General features: G+C 37.1%; 1 protein-coding gene across 13 annotated transcripts in view; it reads right to left on the bottom strand.

Moving 5' to 3' along the window:
* Positions 1–18,783, bottom strand: part of LOC110463802 (alpha-adducin-like) — an 82,582-nt gene that overhangs the window by 41,175 nt on the left and 22,624 nt on the right. The window contains exon 1 of one of the 13 annotated variants that reach the window (XM_021518667.1): positions 9,237–9,497. The exons of 9 other annotated variants lie outside the window; for them this stretch is intronic. The gene's annotated coding sequence lies outside the window, so the exon portion shown is untranslated. Of the gene's footprint in view, positions 1–8,767; positions 8,984–9,005; positions 9,185–9,236; positions 9,498–18,783 lie in introns of those variants that run through there. 3 more of the 13 variants (XM_021518669.1, XM_021518668.1, XM_021518670.1) reach the window with 3 other exon arrangements.

Here is an 18,783-nt window from a genome sequence, read left to right on the forward strand (position 1 = left end):
CCCCCCCCCCCCCCTCCCCCCAACACAAACACAATAAGGCTGCACATTAATTCACCATCAAAATTCAATCATATATTCCAAACTGTTAAAAGCCCCAAAGCAACAACAACATGTGTGTTTCTGTAGGAGGACAAAGCCTCTAGAGGTTTACCCTAAACAGTGAAACTGATCACTCTCCTGAAGTGGACAACAGATCAATTTCAACAAGCAACAGGTTTATTTCACATGATATTGTGAGACCTGCTACAGTGCTATTTATAGTAATTTACATGGAGATACATTTATATGGCTATAAGAATATCAAATATCCTTATAATGTAATACTTTGAGGCACGAAGATCAATAAAAAAATTATTAATAAAAATATGAATTTTTCTTTTTTAAGTATCTATGACTCACCATTTAAATGTTGTTTGAACAACTGCTTTTTTTATTGTAATGATAAATTCAAACAACATCTGAAAACACGAGCAAAAAGCGGAGGCGGATGTCATTACCCAACATTACGCTACAATAATGCACAAGCAGTATTTAGATATATCAGAATACTTGTTTTAGTCGCAAAATGCAACAGTAAATCTTCATACACCACCAGATTTCAGGCTGCTTTTGCTAAGCTTGTTAACGGAAAACTCTTCAATTTTTGTTAACAAAATATGTCTTTTAATTGATTATGAGTAAATAATGTATATAAGATCTCGATTTAGATCTACAACAGAATTCAGTATACATTTAATTTCTGTCACAATTGCAATTTCCAATTTGATTTGAAATGTCTGCATATGCCATACAATTATCTAAATTATCAGAGGCGTTTCCTTCATCTTTGACAAGACGCACCAAGAAAATCCGGCTACAGGTAATCAAATATCAGTAAGGACGGCATCTTGTGTCTGATTTTGTTTTGCATGTATAAAGTAAACAACATAGCTATTAAAAGTGAAGGGTGAACTGTTTAGCTGGGCAAAATACATATAGCACAGAATTATAGAGGGATAGTATGGAATGTAAATTGACAGGAAGGCTTCTTTTTGGGACAATTTTATGCACCACAGCGTTCAAAAACATAATGCACAGTCGAAATTGTCCAAATGTCATAACAGCATTTGAATACGAATTCTTTCCAATCATTACAGAGACATCTCCATATAGCTGGTGACCTATATACCCAAGGCACGGTGCTTATTGTACATCTCTAAATGGTCATTTGTATAATGATCTGTTCTAAAAAGGTCGATGGCTACGTAATGACAGGATGCTACGATTCCACAATAGCTCACAGAAACTTCTTCAGCTAGAATTTTGTAGCTCCCACTTCCAGCATTAAATCAGTCGACTACAGTGCAGACTAATGACTTGACAGACGACACTGCATCTGGTTTGTATACTAATTGTTACAAAAAATTGTCAAAGTCATCAGAGAAAAAATTAATTCTAATACGACTGGACAGACCGATATGTTACATAATTTTTTGATGAGGCTTTTTAGTGGAAACCAAATGAATTTAACAATAAAATTGTTGTGAGAGGCCATTACTTGTGTCGCCTAAGGGTTTCTCCGCTGTCAGGTTATTTCAAGAGAATGACATCACCAGCAAAACACAGGTTCTACCAAATCCTGACTTCAAACTGGGCACCAAAGTGACGGTGGGGATTATATATATCACTGTACACAAATCTACCAATTATTCATCAACTCATTCACCCCTGAAATATCATAATGAACTATATTCCAACCTCTGAATTGGAAGAGCTCAAATGTGTCTGCAGGGGTGAATGAGTTAATATCAAATGGATTGACAAAATTGATTGAAGAACAGGAAATCTAGAAAATTAAGCACCAGAAACCTGTTGTGCAGCTTTACATCAAAATGCTCTTGGGAAGGATGACTAAACCCGAATCACACATTACAATCAATAATACCAAAGTCCTGTACCAGTAAGGCTTCCTGGTGACTAATACCGCTTCCACTCCAACTAGGAGTACATCCCCTGACATAACAAAATGGATTTATAGCAAAAAAACAAATATTCAAGGAAAGAGACTAAAGAGACAAAAGGACACTAAGCTCAGTGCAAGCTAGGATCAGCGTGGCATGAATGCCATGTCAATCTAACTAACAGCATGAACATATCTTGTATGGTTTATTTTCAATTATCTTGATGCGATACAGCTTGAAGCTCTGCGATCCATTCACATTACTTCATCTTTGATCATTAAGATTCAGTTTTTGATCCATATAGTTAGTTGATGGACATTTAGTTCAGTCTCATCCATATAATGTAGTATGTGACGTTGTTATAACAGTATTGATTGCGATCCATACTGATGTCACCGATTAATAAGTTTGTCCATGACTCTCAGTTACACGTACATCAGCACGTCACCATTCAATTCAGTCTTAAAAATAAAGTTTAATCTGTTGTCAAAATCATTTTGGTTTTTGATCCATACAGTTTGGTATCTAATAAGATACATCTAGTTCAGTATTTGATAAATGTAGTTTAGTGCCCAGCTCCATACAGTGTTAATTTCAGTCTCTGAAGCACTATATTAGTTCAGACCCCAGCTCAATACAGTTCATCCTGTGTTATTTTCAGTCTCTGAATCACTATAAGTTCAGACCCCACCTCAGTAGTTCATCCTGTGTTAATTTCAGTCTCTGAATCACTATAAGTTCAGACCCCACCTCAGTAGTTCATCCTGTGTTAATTTCAGTCTCTGAATCACTATAAGTTCAGACCCCTGCTCAGTCGTTCATCCTGTGTTATTTTCAGTCTCTGAATCACTATAAGTTCAGACCCCACCTCAGTAGTTCATCCTGTGTTAATTTCAGTCTCTGAATCACTATAAGTTCAGACCCCTGCTCAGTCGTTCATCCTGTGTTATTTTCAGTCTCTGAATCACTATAAGTTCAGACCCGACCTCAGTAGTTCATCCTGTGTTATTTTCAGTCTCTGAATCACTATAAGTTCAGACCCCCCCTCAGTAGTTCATCCTGTGTTAATTTCAGTCTCTGAATCACTATAAGTTCAGACCCGACCTCAGTCGTTCATCCTGTGTTATTTTCAGTCTCTGAATCACTATAAGTTCAGATCCCAGCTCAATACAGTTCATCCTGTGTTATTTTGAGTCTCTGAATCACTATAAGTTCAGACCCCAGCTCAATACAGTTCATCCTGTGTTATTTTCAGTCTCTGAATCACTATAAGTTCAGATCCCAGCTCAATGCAGTTCATCCTGTGTTATTTTCAGTCTCTGAATCGCTATAAGTTCAGACCCCTGATCAGTAGTTCATCCTGTGTTATTTTCAGTCTCTGAATCACTATAAGTTCAGACCCCACCTCAGTAGTTCATCCTGTGTTAATTTCAGTCTCTGAATCACTATAAGTTCAGACCCCACCTCAGTAGTTCATTCAGTGTTATTTTCAGTCTCTGAATCACTATAAGTTCAGACCCCACCTCAGTAGTTCATTCAGTGTTATTTTCAGTCTCTGAATCACTATAAGTTCAGATCCCAGCTCAATGCAGTTCATCCTGTGTTATTTTCAGTCTCTGAATCACTATAAGTTCAGACCCCAGCTCAGTAGTTCATCCTGTGTTAATTTCAGTCTCTGAATCACTATAAGTTCAGACCCCTGCTCAGTCGTTCATCCTGTGTTATTTTCAGTCTCTGAATCACTATAAGTTCAGACCCCTGCTCAATACAGTTCATCCTGTGTTATTTACAGTCTCTGAAGCACAATAAGTTCAGACCCCTGCTCAGTAGTTCATCCTGTGTTATTTTCAGTCTCTGAAGCACAATAAGTTCAGACCCCTGCTCAGTAATTCATCCTGTGTTATTTTCAGTCTCTGAATCACAATAAGTTCAGACTCCAGCTCAGTAGTTCATCCTGTGTTATTTTCAGTCTCTGAATCACTATAAGTTCAGATCCCAGCTCAATGCAGTTCATCCTGTGTTATTTTCAGTCTCTGAATCACTATAAGTTCAGATCCCAGCTCAATGCAGTTCATCCTGTGTTATTTTCAGTCTCTGAATCACAGTAAGTTCAGACCCCAGCTCAGTAGTTCATCCTGTGTTAATTTCAGTCTCTGAATCACTATAAGTTCAGACCCCTGCTCAGTAGTTCATCCTGTGTTCATTTCAGTCTATGAATCACCTAGTTCATTATATTATCAAGACAAGGTAGTGCATTAATAGTTCATGAAAATTACAAAGTGGATCATTACGACAAAACTGGATAAAACTGAATATACCTCCCTCAACACTATGACTAATACATTCTGTTATGTGATGGGGAAGAAAATATAGAGTACATTTTCGTGTTTTCTTCCAGATGGTATCATAATTAGCCTAGATCTTCTGGAGGATAACAACACTTGCTTTACATTATTTTACCAGAGACCAAACAAAACACGAAGAGCTTACTAGTGTATATTATACCATCCTCACCCACATATTCTATTCAGTTTTCATTTTGCATGTTGTTTTCACATTTACATGGAACGTTGGCACAGACTTTAATGGAACTTGAATAAAAGATAGAAAGTTAGAAGAGTTATATATTAAAAGCCCTGAGGTCACGTCCTTATGTATGTCTTTTATTCAAGATCCATGATAAGTTACCACATAAACCTAAGCAACAAACAACACGAGAACAGTAAAGTGTCAACAAAACAATAATTGAAATTCAAAATTGATAAAGCTAGGGTAAAGTATGGACAAAGGAAATATGAACATGGAGACCCTTGAAAAAGTACAAGGAGAATAAGACCAGGTGTTCTGGAAGGGAAAGCGTATTCTGCTTCACTGACAACACCGCCGTCTAAATCCAAGTCAAATCCAATTTATGTTAAGTTCTCACATTAAGAACTCGGGTAGTGACAACAAAACCACAAGGTAATCCAATGAGCACAATCAAAAACACAAAACCTCATATAACACAAATAAATAGCATATTTCCCTGTGAGAGCTTGATGGCGTCCATAAAACTTGAAAATATTAATACACATATAAAATAATAAATAATTTTGAAACAAGTTATTTCAACTTATATTAAACCCTCTTGTTTGCCCGGATGTTCTCACGCAGGGGGTCTTATTGCGGGAGGAAACCGGAGTACCCGGAGAAAACCCACGTGGTCGGGCAGGTGACCCCATACCTTTTCATACCTGATTGGGAAATCAAACCCAAGCCGCCATGATGAAAGGCAAGTATGCTATCCATTGCACCACCCAACCACAATAATATTATTATACAACACATCTGTGTAAATAACAAATTTGTCTGATGTATTATATTTACCCCAAAATATTTGTATATATAGGTATATAGGTAGACATTTTTTTCTATGGACATGACCAAAATATGTAAACTATGCTGCACGAAAAGGGGCGGGCTAATTAGTGAACACCGGTTTCCTCACCAGTATATATATACTACACACATCCTTATGTATCAGCCGAACACCACCTTATCTATAGTTAAGGTAGCCACCTTAACTAGACTGTTGACTGGTCTGACAAGTTTAGAAAAGCTCATCAATATGGGTTTTGTATGCTCAGAAAGTCTATAAAAATATATATGCTTGTAGCCATGTTTAAACTCATTAACATATTTGTTAGAACGTTTTACAGCTCAATGAGTCAGATCTGATAGTATATATTGTAACAAGCCATATGAAGCTAGTCAGAACTTTACTGTATGATCAGCTTACATGTATTACACCTGCATATCTGAAACTTTTTTAGGTTTGCTGGTGTGTAATTGTGCATGTTTTGTGATCTAATGGGTGAAAGATCCACAAACCTTTAAGATTTCAGTCAAAATAACATCCTTGCATTTTAAAACCGCCCACATTATCATGTAAGTACTATATGAATGTTGCATCAATTTTAACTCATTCACCCCTGAAGACACATTTGAACTCTTCCAATTCAAAGGTTGGAATAGTCCATTATGAAATTTCAGGTGTGAATGAGTTAAAGTGATAAAATGATGTCATATACCAACAAACTAAAGATAGAAGAATTACATATTGAGAATACGGTGGTCATATCCTTACAGCTACAACTTGAAAGGATCACCGTAACACACTGTAAAACTGTACTGGAATGTATACAAAAGGTAACGTAAGTGGCAGAACAGGTCGAGCTATTAACAGAAGAGGTAGGAGGCATACAGGGTTGAGATAGCTGGTGGTGGTTAAGATCACGAAAACGGATAAAAGAAATGATTTTCAGTTGATGGAACAGGAAACTGGAAAAATATCTGAACATACATCTGTCTCTCCCCCTCTCTCTGATATTTTTTATTAAATTCAACTTAACTCATTCACCCCTGAAGACACAATCTGCACTCAAAGATTGGAATAGTTCATTATGAAATTTCAAGGGTGAATAAGTTAATGCAAAGTCTAAGCAAAGACTTTAGGTCACAGTGACCTATATTTAATATAATAATTTAGTACTCCTCAAGATATATCCACAACTGTATTAAGTTTGAAAACTGTGGTTCTCAGTTTCAAAATACTGGTAGTGGAGCTAAACAGCAACAGATAACAACCCCGCGACCCTTCCGTTAATATGGCCGAGGCATACAGACAACCCAAATCCTGTCTTCCCCACAGGACAGACCAGATCCCTCAGTCAGGCTCATAATTACCCTGGACACCCACAAAGATCACATGCCCCAGACTGGACCACATACAATAGTTGTATAACGGAGGAACATTAATCATCATCTTCAGACACTTCAAGATGTTTTTTCACCAGTTTTTTTACAATTATAATTATGTATAATCATCTTTTTCCTTCTAAAACATGACACTTTGTTAAAGATGGTTAATCTTGTAATAGTATTTGAACAGGACAATAGGTATCATCTTTGGCACTAAATCAACAGTGTAAGCGTGTCTACACTCCCTGGAGTATCATATTTGTGGCAGGTCTATCTGTGTTTTGGCAGATCAGTCATCACTATCAAGTGTGCACATATTTTCTGTACCTCATATCAAACAGATCAGGCCCTCACAGTGGTATACACATTATCCAAGGAAATGTTTACATAACACACCAAAGTCATTCTAATTAACACCCTTCTCCACAGTGTCCAAAAACTAAGAGATCATTTGACATAGCTATAAAGTGCTGAATTACTTTTTGTGAGCCAACAGTTCCTTTAGTGTTAATTCCCCTTATATTGTGTAAATACGTGATATTTAGCACTGAAAACATCCCCACCCCCTCCCAATGTGTTGTGTAATATACTGTTGACATATCCCCCCACACCAGTGCTAAATACACTGTTGATCCCTCCTCCCTCTACACATACACCAAGTGTAAATTGTTTGTTTTACCCCTCCCCTTCCTCTCTTCTCTCCTTCCTCTACACACCAGTGTTAAATAAAGTGCTGATCGAGACCCATCCCCCTTCTCCCTCTCCTCCCCGTACATATATATACCCAGTACTTTTGACCTCTCCCTACCTCTCACTCTCTCTCCTTCCCCTACAGACACCTCTCTCTCTCTCCTTCCCCTACTCATACATCCAGTGTAAATATACTTTTGACCCCGCCCTACCTCTCACTCTCTCTCCTTCCCCTACATAGACCAGTGTAAAATGTACTATTAAGAGTACATCTTGTTGTGTAATACAGGTTACTGTAGTGTTGAACCACCATCCCCTCCCCCACTATTGTGTACTTGAATTGTTGTAATCCCTCTCCCCCACCCCCTTTAGTTGTATAAAATACAAGTTTTATCTTTCTATCACAAAACTCCCTCCCCTTTCCCATGTAATATTCTGTGAGATCAGAAACTATATCCGTCCTTCATGTCTACAATCTTCATTAAAAAAACTTTCATCTTACTAAATGACCAACCCATTGTTAAGTGCTTCCAGCTTCCTTTCCTACATTTTGTGTATACGTATATATATTGCATGCTTACATACTTTCATTCAGCCATATCCCTACAACCAAATGTGTTAAAATGGAACACTATCCGACAACCATAACCAAATAGTGTGTCATAATACCCAAATAAATGCACATGGTATAAACAAATTAAGTTTATAGTACAGGGCTGATGTCTTGATCAAATACATTATCACCATCAGACCAGTGTAGAATATTAATGGGAAATTACTACACTATCTATAGTGTCTCGATCTTCCTCACCCAGGTACATCTTTATACTTATAGCCCCGGTAATTATCCCTGAAAACATCACTCATCTGTGCAAGTTATCACACGGCTGTAAGAAGGTCTCTGATCTATAACCAACACACTTACTAGTTAAATGTTGCATACATAAGCATACAACTCATCCGTAACCTGTGATTGGCTACACATGCAGTAAGCTGAAGGTATTTTGAGGTAAAGTTCCCTTGAGAACCATAGTACACACAAGTCATTGCTGAGCCATAATATATTTAGGTACATGTAGTTTGTAAATTTAAACATTAACTATTTAAATTTAAACATAAACTATTTGAATCATTATCAACAGCAATATAAACAGTATATATCTGCAGGGCAAATACATACATGGAGATGTATTTTAGAATTAAAAAAATAAATCTGCATTTGTGAAAGCATTATCCCCTATGTGGACAGCTATACACTTTGGTATCCTTTTATCATCTAGAACTTTGTGGAGATTTTAGTAAAAGTACTAGCAGTGCACAGCTTTGATAAGATGTAACTACAATTACAGAAATACCTGCGCAGGAAAAGGAATTATAAATCGTCCGGGGAAACTTACTATTAGAGAAAGTGCACTATTTCTGCACTGTTTTTATACCATTAAAAGGAATCCACAATATTTATCATCAGATGGATCACATCAGCTGAAGGGCTACACATTAATTATTTATAGCTGGTGTTTGGTCAGTACCAGAAACAGCATCTCCATATTGACTTATAACATCCGAGCCTGTTATAAATTGTGTTGGAACACTCCTAAACACGGTACATTACATGATATATCCCAGACAGAATACCTGGATGTCAGCACAAACGTATCAATGATGCACCATATATAACACAGAAATAGTCTCCCTGGTACACACCGCAGTAAATATGTTCTCTGTAGCTTGGTTATAACCACACCCTCTCCATCAGACAACTAGCCTGGCCGATGATCAGCCGAATCCTGTGTGGTGCGAGAAATATATGTGTATGCAGCTCAGAAAAACAAAATAAACATCCTGTTTTTGGGTTGGGTTACTCACTTGGGTCACACGTCTCAGTAAGGACTCCCTTTTCTCCACACCCTGATGAACCGGAGAAGTAAAGCCCACGCCCCAGTGACCACACGGCACTTACAGACTGTACACTACTACTTCAGGCAGGGACTGATCAGGGAGGAGGCATTGCCAATGAAGCATGCAGTAGATGTACCAGCTGTACTGATAGTAGTATGTATACAGCCCTAGACTGTAGCCTGTATAGAGATGATGGTGGTGGAACCCACTACAACAGGACTGGATACATTATGCTGATGCATTCCTTGAATCATTCCCCGGCTTGGCCTGATGGGAAACATAGACTGTCTGCTGTCATGTGTAATCAATACTTAATACATCATAACAATATTTCTCTCCCTCTATCAGGCACTGTTTATACCTCGTCATGTTTCTTAACTTGAGTAGATAGACATAATGTGAACCTTTCGTATAATAAAGCTATAGAAATGTTCAATGAAATGAAATAGTTGCTAAATCCCATTTCTACCAGGCCTTTATTGATAGAAAGTATCACAGTATTTTTTCAATAAAATATAGATAATATATCATAAAATTTCTTATATACTAGAAAATGAAAATTTAAAAAATAAGCCAGTTAAGGAGATGTGACAGGGAAGAGGGTGCTTATGGACAGGTGAAGATGTAGGGGATGGAAAGTAATTGGGGATGGGGAGTGGGGGGTATGGTGTTTCCATTTTAACACTAGTGTAGTACCTGGTGAGTATTAAGGGTCTACACTCTAGTCTGGCCGGCTGTGAACTATGGCCTGTACACTATTTGCTACAATCAATAATGTGTGTGGTAGACAGACTGCTGTTTTTCATTATCAATAGTTAATGTTGTAATGGCTTCTCATTAGATTACCATTGTAAGAAACCATGACTGCAACTTCACAGCAGACAAACCATGCAGCAAAATCTGTTGATTAATTCACACTTCTATCGATTTTCAGGTTGAGGTCAATAATTGTTGAGGTCACTGTTTCTAAGCCACAACAAATGACCTAGCCTGGGGTCACTGACTGCACAGAGCAAACTAAAGGCTTTTATTTCAGTGACCAGGATACGCATATACACTGACCAGTCCATCCAGAATGCCAAAACAGCAGAATCTGGTTACATAATGAACTATTCCAAACTAAAATGAATTGGTAGAGTTTAAAATGTGTCCTCAAGTGTGAATGAGCTAAATCCTATTGCTAATAGAGCAGACTGCGACCAAACTGTTTTACCAATTGCATTCAAGACTGGTGGCATCAAGGCTGGACTTTTGAATCCAACATCAAGACAATGTCGTTATGAAGAAATAACACAAATCCAGTAATATCTGATCTACAGAACCTTAAAGCATTGTTTTCATCAAATGATTTCTGGTTATTGAAATGAAGTGTGCCTCTTCACTATACATCAGCTTTTAACAGAGAAGATACGCCTGCAGGTTATAGCCATTAAATGTGTTGTTATTGTGTTTTTGAGTTAATTTACAAATCAAACAAAACAAAACAACAAATACTACTAAGTCTCCCAAAAACAAAAATATTAAATAATGGATCATAGAACTGTTAAAATAATTTCATTTTCTCATACTGCTAACTTATTTCCTCTATAATCTTTTTCTTCACCCCCCTGTAGTCCTTTTTTCCCCACTTATATATTGAAAAACTTGCACTCTCTGCAGTTTGTTCACTGTATTTTGATTACAGTGTTAATCAAAATGTACCAACATGTACATAGCCTAAACTTGGACGTCCACACAGAATATAATTAGTCAGAAGATGTAGATAAATCTTCCTTATTCCGAAGATTGTTACACAAGGCCTTACTGTGTATCAATAGAATAATGTTTAAACTGCAATCACAACTACAGGAGCAAACAGTAATAAACAAACCTGTTATCAGTGATAATCTGCCAGCCCTAGGAAGAAAGAGCTATGTCTTAGTTTTTGTGGCGACTGTCCGCAGATAACCCACATTTTTTCAGTTTTATTTTGATTTATACAAATTAATACTGGCGACACTGTTACATTAATGTGTCACTCTGATTTTTTTTCTTCACATTGTTAAACCCTTTAACCCCTACATAACGTCAGTAGACTCTACCAAGCATTTATGAGGATGAGTCCATTATGGTCTACAGTGCTGAAAGGGTTAAGAGCACCAGTTGACCCTCAAATTTGTTAGTAGCCGAGTTGCATTTTTTTTCAGTTCTACACTTAAAAACATACAATTGATAGACTGTTCAAGGACATAACTGGACTTGGGAAATTGATCAATGATGAATTGGGAACATACACTATGTAAGGACACATGATGGTGTATCCGATTTAAAAGATAAGGCTGATTAATGGTTTGAAGGGAGATAACTCTAACACAATATGTAAACTTAAGATGTAGCAGAGCATCCTTAAGCCATTATTCTCAGAAAATCACTGAACTGTGCAAATATTGTACTTAAAATTATCTTTAAATATGTAATCACCTGGTAAAATATCTGCTGAAGACGTAATATTCTGGAAACTATGCAGCTTTTTGGCCAACATGTACAGCTTAGGCAACAGATTTACAGATGAATAGAGGTTAATACACACTCACAGACAAACACACACACACACAGACTGGAACCACCAGATGAACAGAACTGGCGAACTTCCAGTTAAAATGATGGAACGGCACAATATCACTTCTAGTTGCTTTTCCATCAATGATAAAGAATATTTGTTATCAGATTTTCAGTTTTTAAGTGTTTCTGGCCTCAGCTGGAGGATCCATAGGGGTTACAAATTGATAATTTAGGCTTTGAATGGCACGAGGCAAAGTTGATCCCTCATATCTTCCTATAGGTCTAATAATATCTGTACAAATCTGGTCACTTAGACCCAGGTAAAATTATCAAAGGGGGAGGGGAATGCCTGAGAACTAATTTGGGTTCTTAAATGTTATCAACAAGCTTGAAAGTTCTCATCGGGGACTGGTTTCAGGGTTGTTTACTAATTCCATTAAACAGATAGCAAAGATAAACATTATGGTAGATATATTAGGCGATCTGCTGAGTTGATGAATATGGTCTTAGAGGAACACACATTGGCAGGATTAACCAATTCACCCCTAAAGTGAGATTTGAACCTGACAAAATCAAAGACTGGGCAAGTCCAGTTTAAACATGTAGGGGTGAATGGTTTAAAGTCAACTGTCAAGTGGAATGTGCGACAGAGGTTAAAAGTCTTTGCTAAGAAGACAAAATAACAAGTACTAGCTGGCAGAGTGTATTTCAAATTTTATAAAGATGATTCAATAATGTCTAGCTTCTCCATCTGTGACAAGTGGATTAACCATTTAACATACATGCATATTGTACGCAGAGAAAATTCAAACACTTCAGTTTTTATTTGACCTTACATTCATGTGCATTCCTACATTTATGAGCATTATTTGTTTAATTTCTGTCAAGATTTCAAGGGCTCTTTAATGTCACTCTGATGAATCATGAATTTAAGTTTATTGAAATGGTAGGAATGTAAAGTAGAATTTGCAGCAATTTAATGTACCCCCTCGTTCTCATTAATATAAGGAGTTCTCCTCAACACCTATAACCCTTGTAGTACAACACGTATCTCTTCTATTATTAAGGATTGTAATATCAGTTTCGCAGTACAGTAATAACAAAATGCCTGCTCAAAGATCGCTGTACCACTGCTAAAAACTGAAACTAAGTGTTGGAAACAGTTTATAATTTTGCCATGACTAAAGCTTTAATTGATAAATCATTTCTGAAATAAAGAACTATATCTTGTGGGACTTTTATTATGAGAAATACTAAAGACGAAATAAACAAAATATAATCAACAACAGTGTTTTGAATGTAAAAATTCAGCGAGGTTAGACCGATATTCGTACCCTGGACTTCAGATTGATATACTATCTCTCTAACCGACTGAGCTTCATGGCTGACAGTTCTAAGTGTCCGGACCCAACAGTGCTATAGTTACAATTATGCAAATGCAATTTAAGGGGAGATAACTGTATATAACAAAACCCACAGTGCAGTGGGACAGGGATCCTTAAGTTGGTAGCAAAAAATAACACAATTTAACCCCAAATTCTTCAACTGTTTACCTCAGTAGTGACAGAGTCATATCTACAAGAATTGGCTAATCTTCGATCAGCTCTATAGTAGGCAAGTAACACATAATCCCATCTCCTCAGAAGTAACAAAAAACTTTTTACTGGAGGAGTAACAAAGTAACATAATTTTAACCCCAACTCTTCAGAAGTAACAGGATGTTTTACCAACATAGTAACAAAGACATATCAACTTGATCTTCAACTACATAGTAACAAAGTAACATATAATCCAATATATCCTAAATAGTAACAAAATGACCTCATACCTCAGTAATAATAGTATTGGTACTTTTTTAAGTGCTCTGTGATAACAAAGTAACATTTTACCTCTATAGTAACAGAAACATTATACGTAAGTTGTAACAAACAAATACAGTATATCCTATAGTACATGCAGTTCTCTCTGTATCATACGTCACTTCATTAGTAGAATTAACCGCTCACAGGACAGTTTATAATGAGACCAACAGGAGGACACTAGACTATCTGGGGATATATTGAAATCATCTTCACCCTCAGACCAATGATTTACATATCTTAACTAGAATCACCAATTCCCCAACATAAATGTTAGAAATATAGCAAAGGAATGCCAGTCTTCAGATCCTCTCTACATGATGTTAGTAGAATACTATTACAGAGCTGCCGGTGTGTACAGTTTTGCCCTTGCAGTACTGGTTATACAGTAGTGTAGGAATGCCAGTCTTTAGATCCCCTCTACAACCCCAGTGTAACACAGTACAGAGAGGAGGGGGGAGGCAGCACATAGTTCACATAGCTAAGGCCACTCTGCTTCCTCAAACAAAACCAGCAACCTTCAAACAAGCACCTTCCACATGGGTGGGGAGGTGCAAAATATACCTTCTGGGGAGAAAAGTGGCTCTGGGACACACAGGACAAAACAAGACACCTACAGCTCGACTTTCCTCACAGGACTGACATACTGTGAAATCAGATATTTTTGGGGGCCTAAAATATTGTGGTTTTCCGCCAAAAAAAACCCCATTTTTTGGGTATATGAATTTGGTGAGTACCCGCTAAAACGGAGAACTGCTTTATATCACATGTTAACAGACAATGGTTTTATATCTGACCTCCACAATACCATTCTTACCATACTTGCTGCTTCAAGCTGCATTCAATTTACTCTGCTCAGATGTTTGATTGGTTTAATATAAATATCATAAAAAAATTAGAAACTATTAATCAATCAATCCGAATGAACAAGTAACTTACCTATACATCACATTTCTAGTGACCAGAAACCCTTACCTATATGCACTGCACCAAATACCCTTCCAGTTGTAACAATGAATAATAAATTTATTACCAAATTATACTAACATAAATGGACCTCTCCAGATCAGCCGACAATTAGATGGTAATTAAAATGTAAGTAAATCAAACGGTATAGGGTAATTATAGGGTATGTTTAATGTTCACACAGCCACTTTGTACTACCATTACACAGACCTAGATCTGAGTGGATTGATCAGTGTAGATCAGAGAGCTATCCGAAGGTGATGAATAACAGGTTGTATCAGTGATCAGTACAACTGATAAGTATGTCATTAGCTGTCATTACAGGTAAGTGCAGTGGTCAGCAGGAGATAAGGAAGGTGGTTACCAGTCTACACAGGTACTGTTACATCACCTGTCTGGCCTTGTCTGTACATTGGAGTGTGTACTGCAATGTGTACACAGGTAATACATGATGTATGTAGTTCCCTCATAGTAACAGGCACTGTGTGTAGACGCTGGGAAGGAGAAACTGAGGGGGAGTGTAACAGGAATAAGAAGTAGGGAAATATGGGACTAAAGCAGTAGGGAGAAAAGTGTAATAAGAAGTACTCTTATAAAGAGGGCAGGTGGATGGAAGGGGGAGGGGGAGAGTGGGTNCATGGTTGGTTGGTTGGTTGAAGGGTTTAGCGCCTACATGAATCCGCCCTTACGTGTTTCATCTCTGTTGGGGCCAAAGCAGTTTTGATATATATATACTGGTAGGTGTTGTGTTCCAATTCAACTCCCACTAATTTAGTGATGATCTGCTTGCATGCTCTTATAATTAGATCGTTGCTGGGGGGGTTGCCAATAATGTTTTTATTTTATACATATTCCCAAGCATACTTAACCTTATTTACCAGTGTTTTTTTATACAAAATTGTGAGGTAATTTATATCTATTGATCAATTCATTTAAAAGTACGATGAATTGTTCATGAACTATTTACTGGGGTCAAACAGATCTATATGTCATCTTTATCAAACAATTATCAATGACAATTCATTTTTTTGACACAGCCATCAATAAAATTAACATAAATATAGATAATGATTCCGGATATATATATATATACACACCAGAACATCTCACCTGGACCTAGGGCTCTCCGGCTCCCATCTCCCAAAACATATTCTAACTATCTCATTCACCCCTACATATGTAAACTGGACTTACCCAGTCATTGATTTGGTAAGGTTCAAATGTGACTTCAGGGGTGAATGGGTGAAACTAGTGACCCAGCCAGTCCAGTACACAATCTGTATGCTTCTAGCTACACTATATCACAAACATAATAGTTTCAAACACATCTGGTCAATGACTATAGGTTTCAATTACCTCTGTATATAGCCCATCAGTATTTACCTGGGGTTTTAAAACAATGTACTGTACCTGACACAATCAATGGGAATGTCATACAGGTAAATGACTCCAGCAAAGATGCCACTGGCTTATATCCTAGGTGTGTTTATAGCTGTTACCTGTTATCTTAAAACAATAACTTGACACCAGGATATATATATATATCATACACCTACTACCTGTGCCCACACAATATATAGCCAGCACAGCTAGGTGGCTTAGTAAGTTAGTGAATCATTCTACCTAAATAACTTATCACGGAGCTGCTAATTTGGAACAATTTACCTGGTCATTGAAAAAGGTGATACTGTACGTTGAAAGCCGGAGATATGCAAATGTCAAAACTAGAGAATCTATTAATGATTCAAAAATCTAATAACTTAGCAAATTACCTAGTCACTGGAATGGTAAGTTAATTAAGATATATACCTTACATAAGTAAGACCTGTACATTTCCTTGTTCTACATTAAACTTTACCTCTTGTGCCAAGCTAACTTGGCCTTACATAAAATGTACACATTTTACAAAACCTTCTCCAGCATTGAGTCCCAAATGCTACTATAAAATCTTAAATGATATTTTTTTTTTTTCAACAAAAAAATAATGTATTTGCCTGCCTACCATCATTTGTCAAAACACCTGTAACCAAACAACACTTTTGTTTGGCCTATAACGCCTGTAAGGATGTACCATCAATGACTAATACACTTTCCTAATCAGTTACCTGTAATTTCTAAACAATTTACCTGGTCATCACATCATGATAATATACAGGTTACAATGCCTCACCACAAAGAGTCAGACAGCCCAGAGCTACCACACTTCAACATCAATAAATAACCATGATATATAAGCCTATCTAACACTGACTAGTGTAGGAAATCAATTGACCAGTTCAATGGACAGGTGGGTCTGGACCAAGGGTATGGCTATCTACTTATCTGACCATTAACTCACAGGTATCAATCCAGTCTCACACAAATACAGCCACTGTGGAGGAAGATAACATTTATGTTCCTGAAATGCTTGGCTGGTTTAATGATAGCTGGTCACTCAACCTAAAATTAAATATTCCTTGTCAATTTGTCCACATCACCCTCAGATGTCAGAAACGACTAGAACAGGTAAAGAACAAAGAACCTCCCTATCCCTCAGCAACTCAGTGCCATGCTGAACTATCTGTGTGGTACCAACTTAAATGGATTTTTGCAAAAAATAACCCATTTCACTTGTATATACCTGTATGTGTGATTCCACTTTGTCTTTTAGATGAACATATTAATAAATTGCAACATCAGTCACTGAAGCATGGACATATTAAATATGTTGTATTGTTTGATATAATCTGACATGGATCAATTTTCAACCTTTTTCCCTTCTGTTTCCTGCAGGATGAATTATTTACAGCCACAGCATCACGTCAGCTGATGCAGACATTTACCCCAGACAAACAAAATTATCTTTGATCAAATATTCACACTCATGAATATAGTTGCATATGCCCTTGCATGCATGCATTTGAATTTTGTAGTGACCCCACTATATGTATCCCGACTCTTGGTCGTGACCTCACAGTCGAGGTATGTCAATTCCCCTGTCTTTACTTAACCTTACATACACTTGCAAGTTTAAGGCCAATTTACCTGGCTGTCCACAGGTAAGTCCAGTGATTATCTCCCCTGTCAACATTACAATCTAACATGTCAATATCGTACAGTGTTAGCCAGGTGATAAGGTACACTGACTGTAGACCGACTGCTGCAGCGTGCCAATGGGGACAGCCGTGTGCTGTATATCTTGTCTATCTTGTCGGTCAGATTATCTGTCCCAAAGGTGTCTAATAATGTGGACTGACCAGAATGACCTAAGACAGTCCAATTCTATCCATGATAAGGTGGAAATTTCAGGTAATTCAGGGTGACATTAATTGTTATTTCAGTGAACAACATGTATAATTCAAAGTAATTTTGAAATGCTTGTTTTTAAGACCTTATCCAAGAACTACAAAGTAAAGACCTTATCCATGAACCACTTTGATAATATGCATAACTTAAATAGTGTTAATTTTGCGGTCAACATTATAATAAAAGAGTAAAAAATTTCCCCTTTGATGCATTTCTGCTTTCAATTTTATTGCACCAAATAATCAACCAGTGGAAGTCCATGTTGCTGAATTTGCAACTTAGTTCTGCTCCAATCATTTGTTAATGTAATGTGTTTCTCACTAACAACCTGCAGAATGTGTCGACCATATTTCACAAGCTATTTCAAACAGTGATCCAATGTCATTCAAATTAACTTCGACCGAGAAAACTGATACTGTGTCTCGACTAATTGTGGGTTAAAGATACAACAGCCGAAGAATATAATTGCCAACGACTATCAAAACCCGCATAATTAAATCATTCACCCCTGAAGACACATTTTAACTCTTCCAATTCAAAGGTTGGAGTAGTTCATTATGAAATTTCAGGGGTGAGTGGGTTAAGGCAAAGACCACTTTTTCTTGTAGCTTGCAACATAGTAGCAGACTATTATGCTCTGATCAAAGGTCCTTTTAAACTGCAACTGAAATAAAATATTCTTGAATATTTCTGAAGATGAAATTCATGTAAAAAAATTGATGTACACATGGAAAAGCAGCAATGACGACATTATTCAAATCACATCTGATCCAGACAAGCCAGTGGAATGGTGAACGATCAGGCCTACCAGAACGGACATAGCTTTGTCAAGATATCTGCAGAAACATCTCCATGGTGTAATG

Source organism: Mizuhopecten yessoensis, unplaced genomic scaffold (genome assembly GCF_002113885.1).
Source record: "Mizuhopecten yessoensis strain PY_sf001 unplaced genomic scaffold, ASM211388v2 scaffold10931, whole genome shotgun sequence".
NCBI lineage: Eukaryota > Metazoa > Mollusca > Bivalvia > Pectinida > Pectinidae > Mizuhopecten > Mizuhopecten yessoensis.